We start from the raw sequence: 9,565 nt of genomic DNA on the forward strand, positions 1-9,565 counted from the left end.
GTGACTCAAGGGTGAAGCAAGTAAAACCTTTCCTTTAGGTCCGAAAGAAATATTAATGGTGAATTTAATAGTTTTAATCTTACTTAAAATAATATTGAGATTATAGAAAAAAAATGTTCAAAATCTATACTAAAATATAACACTTATCTACCTTTTACCAAATAATATTTTAGAACTTTGAAATAAATAACTCAAATCTTCATATTAATAAATGAAATATTTGAAAGTGTACCAAATGATGGATCATTTCTGTTTTCAAAACATAACAACTTGTCGAGTGCAATTTTAATGATATGCTTATATGTTTGTGGTTATATATATATATATATATATATATATATATGTTTATAATTTAACAATTGTTGTATTAGATTAATATGTTGTTCTGTTTTAAAATTTAGAACCCACAAACATTAAATTCTAGCTCCGCCTCTGTAATCCCCCCCCCCCCCACAACACTAAAGAAACATGGAGGTTTATATAGAGGAAATTCGGGGTCGATTTAGGGGGGGGAGGAATCCATTGGAAAATTCAAACAAAAAATTTGAATTTCTAATGCTCTTTTCGAAGCAACAGTGAAGTGGATGGGAAAAAGTTGTGACTTCCACGAAAGGGGGAAAAAGGAGACGTGAGGGAGGCTGATGTCGACGTCTCAGAGTAGCGTCTTTTCCCAGGTTTTCCGGACTGATGCGTATGGAAGGAGAAGACGTACAGGGGTCGTTTGGGTAGGTTTGGTATGTGTATGTATTGTTGATGTATGTATTGTATTGTTTTAGGAGAATTGGGTCGGCTGAGAGAGAGGAAATGGGCTGCAAATTGGGTGTAAAAGGACCAAATTTGGCCTTAACCCTGGCTGAAAACGAAAGGGCTCTACAGGGGTCGAAATGGCTAAATTTGCAATTGAGAACTCATGGGAAATTGGGTTGTGAGATGGAGATGTTGATAAGAACTATGATTATTTGGTATTAGGATTGTGTGTTGATTGGTTCAGGTTCACCTCTAATTGTGTCGAGTTTTGATCTAGAATTCTATTATGGTTATGTGAGAAAGGATTCGTCCTGATGTTTGTGTCAAAGTCCTTGATAACATGTTGCAGACATGTGTACGATTAACTTTGGTGGTTATAGGAAATATCTTTGTTGTTAGTTAAGTGCACATACAACAATAATTATCACTTGGGTATTGTGATGATTTCATTGAGGCATTGTATAGAAGGATGTGTAGGTATTCAATTGGTTGGTGACAAAGATTATATCATAAAGTGAGACTCAGTTGTGTTAGACAAGACCTTCGGTATTAAGAAGAATCGGTTGCAATTCTTGATCTCGATGTCCGAAAGCTAAGGACATATGAGACAAATATCCCATGTTGTTCAGCGATTCAAGTACTACTCTATCCTTACTTTAGCCAGTCTTCCCTAGTTGATCACTCGGGGACGAGTGATGGGTAAATTGGTATCTATTGTAACGACCTGATTCTGTCGTTAGGGAAAAGCCAATGGAGAAAGAGTTGGGGTCAGAAAACTTTTCGTAGTAACTTGGAATTTCCCAACCTAGTCTAGATTCGGACGAAATCGGAGTCAGTACAGTCTAGGGAAATCTGGTAATAATTGGGTCATGTAATTATGGTTTTGATTACATGAGTGGATAGCTAAGACGTTAAGGACCCCATACGACTTTACGGAATCGAATTCGGGCGAGTAGAACTCCCGAAAATGATCTTAGCATAAACGGGTGGTCTTTGAATGTCAAGGGTTAAATGTGTGTTGTGAAATGGGGACTTCGAATTCAAATTCTAGCATTCTGTCTTTGTGCATGCCGCTATAGCGGGATTGATGCCGCTGTAGCCGGATGGGTCTCGCCGTAGTGGGACAGACGTGACTTAAATAGGGTAACACCCCCCAAAAATGTTATTTTCTGCAAAAGTTCATTCTTGAGAGCTAAGAAACGACCTAGGGCTATTTCTTGAAGGTTTTCCACCTCTTCTAGCACTAATGGTAAGGATTTTACTCCCCTAATCTATTTTTTGATCCGTAGAATGTAAATTCATGAGTAATTATCGATGGGGTAGGGTTTGATTTGAGAATTATGGTGGAAAAAGCCCTAATCTGGGTATGGGGATTAAGGGTTTGGTCTAGGGTTATTGGGTTTGCTATAATCCGGATAATTAGACCTTTGATTGTTGATCATTGCTTATAAATTGTTGTTTGTAGACCTAGAACAAGCGGAAAGAATCCAGAAAGGGAAGATTCAAGTGCCTTAGGGGATTCAAGCTTGGATTCGAGGTAGGTGATGGTTTTGATTTCATGTTGGTGCGATATATGTTTGTAATTGCTCATTATAATGCATGTATGTATGCGAATGTTGCATTATTGATCACCCTAATCGTAAATAAGAATAATTGAATAATTGTATGTCATGAATCACCTCTCTTGTTGTATGATTGTGAGAATATACATTGTGATTGTGATTGTGGTTTGTTGAATGGATCGGGTGTCACGTTCCGACACACTAACTGGGATCGGTTGCCACATTTTGGCATAAATATGGGATCGCACGTTCCGACATAATTATGAGATCGGTTGCCACGTTTCGACATAAATATTGGATCAGGTATCACGCATCGATACACTAATAGTTTGGGTGTGGGTTCCATGATAGGACCATTGAATTGAGTTCTGTGAAAGAACCATTGAATTGTGTTGTGTATCTATTTGTGATGATTTCGTTCATATCTAATGATGATTGATATTGGATGACGGTATGTTGCTCCAAAATGATAACCAATGTGTATTATTGAGAACGTGGAATGCTACATTGATCCTGAAAAGATGACTAATATTGTATATGTTCGGTATATGCCTGTTTATAATATTGTGGTTACTTGCATGTGTTTCACCTATTGGATAGCCACGTGATCCTACCAGTACACTGTGGTTGTGTACTGATACTACACTTGCTTGTTCTTTGTTGAGTACATGTCATCTTCAGGCGGTTATTGATAGACCTCAGCTAGGTGACTATTGAGCGTGACCGGATTAAAGGGTGAGCCACTTCTTTCAGGTTGCGATGAATCTTTCTTGTTTAAGTCCACTCTTTTCGGACTCAAACAATTTGTTTAAGGTGTTGTTTAGTTTTGGGGTTGTACCCCTTGTTCTTAGACTTGTCGTTAGTAGAATTTTGATACAATGACTTTCAGGTTCTAGGGGTTGAATTTCCGCATTAGTTTGATTAGTTAATTGTTTAAACCTTTGGAGTTTATGGGGACTCCATTTTTATTGTCATTTAAACCTGCTTCCGTATCTTTAAATGTGTAGTATTTGGTTAAGTTATGTAGTTGGGTCATAGTAGTGGTTCTCCCACCAAAGGGTTAGTGTGGGTGTCAATCACAACGGTCTGGGTCGTGACATCGACCCTTACCTAAAACATAATATTAAGGTTTAAGTTTTGTTTATGTAATTCTTCGTTTTCTAAACATACACTGATTATATATATATATATATTTTTTTATTTTTTATTTTTTTTTAATAGAGACCAAAACAAAAAATTGGTTAGAATAATTTGAACACTTATAGAAAAAAGGAAATATTGCATACTCAGTACTCAGTAGTATAATTATATTTAATTTCCTTTTTAATCTCAACAAACTAGTTGTATAATGTATCACAATTAATGTATTCAAATGAAACTTATGTATTCGGATGATTTTTATTTGAAGGGATTTTTGTAAAATAGAAAAGAATAGGGATATAATGTAATTTAGGTCTTACTATGAGATTTATGTAAGTTATACAATATAAATCATGGTATATTATACATGTTATAAAATAAAAATGGATAACTAAACTAATTAAATTAAGAAGGAAAGAGGTGTAGAGAGATATATAGAAGCAAGTGTACTATTGTAATTCCCTTTTCACCCTTCTTGATATCTTCCATATTACAAAGAAAATGGCTATTTATAAGACTTGAAAACTTAGGGACAAATTTTATCACACTATGTTTATTTGCTTAGCACACACATACATTAAATTAAACCAATTATAGAATTGAGTAAATAATTTTTACTCATAATTTGTTTAATTTTTTAGTACTTTATAATAACTTTGACGCAGTGGGGGTCTTTCAATAACTCAAATGATTGGTTAATTTCCATCAATGAAACTTGATGAGTTATAAGCCCATCTAGTTGAATCTCCTGGGGGAAAAAAATCAGTCTACAGAATTAAAAAAAAATCTAGCCAAAAAAATAAGAAAAAAAATTCTAATTACAAAATCACTTTATACTACCTAAAGATGTTTTCAAGCGGTTACACTTTATAACTGAGCAAAACTGATATTTTTTTTGTCAACTTATGTGTCATATTTTCCTGGCAAACACATATGTTTCATATTTTCCTGACACTTCAATTCAATCTTGTTTAATTTACATCTTTAGCTTCATTTTCAATGTACCATTTAAACTATAATGACCCGAAATGTCATTTTTGGAAATTTAGAATATTTGTTTAACTAGAGTGAATTAATTGATGGTTAATTATTAAATAACTAATTTTAGTTAATGCTTAATGGGCCAAGTTTATAATTAGTTTAATAACCTTTACCACTTAACTCATATAATTAGATTAAGTTAGTGTAATTTGCCACTTTGAATACCTAATTATTTTATTTAGGATTTAGGAAAAGAAAAGAAAGGAAGGGAGAAACTACCTGTGCAGAGCGTCGTGGAACCTCGACAATTCGCGTCAAGGTAAGAGGCTTACCTCTATATCCATAAGAAATAAATTCTAGTGCATAATATATGTGAATATAGAATACTATTATAGTAATGGGAATTAGATGCACATGAATTGTGAAAGGAGTGGCGATAATTATTTTGGGGTTGGAGGAGACAATTCTGACAACCATCATTAATTGAGTACGAATGGATTACATGAAAATAGCGGCATGAGATTACAAGAATTTGGCAAATTTGTTTGCTGCTGTGCAACGTCACTTTTATCCATTGTTAGGAGTTAATTATTATTATTATTATTTGTTATTTTGGTGGCCAGTGAGGGTTTCTAATTTTACAATGATGGGGAGTGATTATGTATATATATAAATTGAGTGATGTTATGAAAATTTTGATTGGAAAAATTTGGAACAAGCAATTATGACCAGTAACTATACGTTAAAGTTGGAATTGGGTCCTGGGTGTTCTAATTATTTAGAATATTTTAGGGTGCATGGAATCTGGGTATTATTGACTATAGTAAGTTGACGTGTTATTGTTTCATTAGTTCTTAATACCTTTCTTATGATATTTGGAGAAATTGGAATTTAACCCTACGTTTGAAATTTAGAAAATATGAGAGTTGACATATTAATTGGCACCAAGATATAAGAACTTGATTTTAGGTTTGGGTGAGCTCTTGGGTCTAGTTGGGCATAGAGTAATATGAATATTGTTAATTTCGAAATCTTATCGTGGTCATTTATTTGAATAAATTGTATTGATTTGGAAGTCCAACGAAAGGGAAAGGCTCAAGTCCCGAAGTGATTGTCCGACTAGTTGAGGCAAGTGGATTTCTAAACCCTTGTTAACTGTATGAAATTCGTGTATTTCCTTGTGATATGTGTTTGGGAGTAATGAGACTTGGTGATGGGTTGATTTGTACAGATTGATTATTTTCTAATGATGAAAAAGGGGTAATAAAAGGCAATGTGTTTAATTGTTGATGTGTGATGTTTGAGACTGGGTTGAAAGGCTTGTTGAGTTATTGTTGATGTTGTATCACGGTTGTATTGTTGTGAATTGTGTATTGTTATGAAAATGGTCATCTCCTCATTATTTGTGTGAACATGTCATTTGCATTGGTTCTAAGACATGGTTGTGATAAGTGTTATGTGATAAGAGGATGTACCATTTCGAGGGACGTATCGCGCGTCGCGATGGATACTATATTTCGAGGGACGTATCGCGCGGCGCGATGGATACTGTATATCGAGGGACATATCGCGCGCCGCGATAGATGCATGGACAGATATGTCCCCCATGGGTCCCGGACTGTGAGACAGCGGGTGTGTATCACTAGGTCAGACATGCATCACTATACTTGACATTGCATTCTATTGCATTGCACATATTTGTGTTTTGCTGATCTTATGAGTGCCTTTCTGTGGAACTTTGATTGGTGAATATTGAGCTTGTTGTTGAGGATATGTAATTGTTAGAGTGTTGTTGTTGAGCTGTATGCTATGTGGATTATGAATTGTTAGGTTGGGCTGGTTTTAAGCAGGTTGTAGTTGTGGAGATTGTAATTGATGAATATTGAGCTTGTTGTTGAAAATATATGATTGTTAGAATGTTGTTGTTGAGATATGTGCTATGTGAATTGTGAACTGTTAGATTGAGCTGATTTTATGCAGGTTGTAGTTGTGGAGGTTCGGTTGGGGTGTAAGGAGTACCCGTATTCTATTCCCTTAGTTTGTGTTTAGAGGTTTACTTGTTGAGTACCGTGTGGTTTGGTACTCACCCCTTGCTTCTACAAATTTTTGTAGGTTACGAGCCTGGATTTTTGTGGTACTTGTCGTTCTCTTCTTTTCCAAGGCTTCTTGTGGAGGTTTGTGAGGTAGCTGCTTGTCATTTCGGCGGACTTTCTTACTCTTATTTATGATCTTGTTCTATTATAGAAACAAGGTCATTTGAGAATTGTGTTTTTCTTTTGAATCAATTGAAATACTTTAGAGGCTTGTACACGTGATAACCAGATTTTGGAGGTATTTTTGAGTTGATTATAAAGTTTCCGCATTTTATTGTAATGGTTGCGGTTTAGGCTGACTTGTCTTGGTGGGATAAGATGAGTGCCATCACGTCCATTTTTGGGTTGTGACATAAACACCAACTGCTGACTAGATGATAGATTAGGAAAATTATTCACCTTTTAGAAAGCGTGCGAGATCGTTTTTAATGTTAATATTTCAATATTTCTATCGTTAAAAATATTTTCCTCTATTTATTTTCTTTATCTTTTCTTCAATCCTATTTTTTCTTTTATTTATTTTACTCATTCATTTATTTTCTTCATCTACCCCTTTTTTTGTTTAACTCGTTCTATGCTAAAAATAATGTTTTTTCATTTTTAATTTATATAATTCATTTTGTCTATATGAAATTTGAAATATCAATTTTATTCATAATAATATAAATTCGATGTTTATTTAACTTGTGTCACTAACCAATCTCAACAAACAAATTTTGTAAACATTTGAATATAGCTAATCAATATATATAATCTTATATTGCTTAAAGATGATAAATTGATACAATAAATGTTAATGCAAAGTAAACTTGAAAAAAAAAAACACGCGGCGTTATTTAATTGTATGTTTTTTTTTTACCCTTTTAATGTTTATCTAACACACGTTGAATACTTATATTGGGTAAAACTTTTTGTGTTTAATTAAAATGGTACATAAAAAATTGAAATAGACGGTTAAAATTGAATTAAACTAAGTTGAAGTGCCAAAATAAAATTTTGAGGCAAATTAAAAGAGTCATTTATGCGTTTGGCCTTTTCATCTTTAGTATGTCCCAAAAAAAAACCACACTTTCTTTTCAAAAACAATTAGGCCGGATATCTAAGACTAGTTTTTTTTATTACTAATATATATAAAAAAGTGGATTCTAAATTTCTTTTTTATAAACAAAAAGGGCTACTCCTTATCTTATCGTACAAAGTAAATAAAATTGTACCTTATTTGCACATTTATGAGTAGAGTAGGAAGATCTGAGTGAAGTCTTATTCCACCAAAGCTTGAACCTTTCAATGTTCTACCACATAATAAGGGAATCTAGTTGATGTCCCTACTAAGCCCATTTCCTACACCAATTAGAACAATTGTCCCAATTCCCTAGAAACAATATAATATACTGTTAATAAGTTTTTATATATATTTGTTTTATCATGACATTTCTTTTAGAAGAGTGCACTTAAAGACGGTCTTTATCAACAAAATATAGAAAAACTTACCAATTTTGAGGCTTCAATGGCTTCATTAAGCATGGATGGTATCCAGTACATTCGAAAACATAATCAACACCTAAACCTTCAGTAACATCTTTTATCGTCTCGGAAACTGATGTCTTGGATTCTTTAGGGTTAATGAAGTCCGTCATTCCAAAAGCTTCTCCTTTTCCCCGTTTCAATTCATTTATATCAACACCAATAATTTTTTATGCTCCTTGACTTCGAGCTCCCTCAACCACCTGCAACATTTTTTATACATCATGAATTTATTTAAACATCGAGCTAAGTCAAAATGTAGTACTCACTCCAAGTCCAACAACACCAAGACCTAGTACAGCAACAGTTGAGCCCTTTTCAACATGAACTTGTCTCCATGTTGCTCCATAACATGTTGTAAATCCACAACAAAGCAAGCTAGCATGTTGAAGCCGAATCTTCTGAGGATCAACTTTGATTACGTAGTTGGCATTAATAACTGTATATTCTGACCAAGTAGAGCAACTAAAACTATGATATAATATTTATCCTCCATGAATGGACATTCTTGATGTGCCATCCAACATTAGACCAGAAAGGTTCAAGGGATATTTGTGACATTGATTGGACCTTCCTGACTTGCAATTTGGGCATTCTTTGCATTCTCCTAAGTAAAGTGGCATCATTATATCTCCTTTTTTTTTATATTTGTCACATTTTCTCCCACACTTTCTATCATGCTGCAAATTCAAATAAGTCGCGATTGGCTAAATAAATATCCATTCAAATCAATTTACAATAATATATATATGCATGTGAAGTAGGGGAGCCTTGGCACAACTGAAAATGAAAGTTGTTCTCATATGATCAGAAGTTCAGGGGTTCGAGCTGTGGAAACACTCTTACAGAAATTTAGATTGAAAGAAAATTTTCCTACCCAACTCCTTCATGTCCAAGAACTCGAGGAAATAAAGGCTGGAGAGGATAGAAGAAAACAAGTTCAATAAAATGATGGATCCAAATTAGTTAGGAAAGATGAGCAGAGTGAAATGTAAATTGACTAAGATACAATGGGGAAACCATTGAAAGCGATAATGTCAGAGTGGCACAAACTAGCAAAGAGCATCTTAATTCAAACTTCATTTGATTTAGGTGGATCAACTTGTATCTCTTCGATCTTTAACATCTCCCCTTCCTTCCATACTACTGCAGCTGCACGCACGCATAATACATATATTTTCTCATAATATTAAAACGAAAGAAAAAACGTTAATTGATTACACACCTTTGCATGTGATGACCTTACGGTTGCTTGATTCCATGGTAAGTTTACTTGGACTCGTAAACGATGAGAGTAGCTTAAGTTTGATTGAGCACAAAAGAAATAAAGAGAGACTTTTAGAACATATCAAATGTCTAACTCTTCTTGACTATCAAATACTCCCAGAAGATCCACCATATCCTACTTATATGGAGATCAAATAAATTCCAAGAAAGTTTAGATCATCCTATACGTTCTAAAAACACGCTACTAACAATTCTTGAATCACGGATCAGAGAAAATTCAGAGAGAAGAAT

The 9,565-nt window shown here is 34.1% G+C and overlaps 1 pseudogene; it reads right to left on the bottom strand.

The window, feature by feature from the left end:
• Positions 1-4,086: 4,086 nt before the first annotated feature.
• On the bottom strand, positions 4,087-9,309 carry LOC125810219 (8-hydroxygeraniol oxidoreductase-like; annotated as a pseudogene).
• Positions 9,310-9,565: the final 256 nt, after the last annotated feature.

This window comes from Solanum verrucosum, unplaced genomic scaffold, assembly GCF_900185275.1.
Source record: "Solanum verrucosum unplaced genomic scaffold, falcon-dt-bn FXZP01000038.1, whole genome shotgun sequence".
NCBI classification, from domain to species: Eukaryota; Viridiplantae; Streptophyta; class Magnoliopsida; order Solanales; family Solanaceae; genus Solanum; species Solanum verrucosum.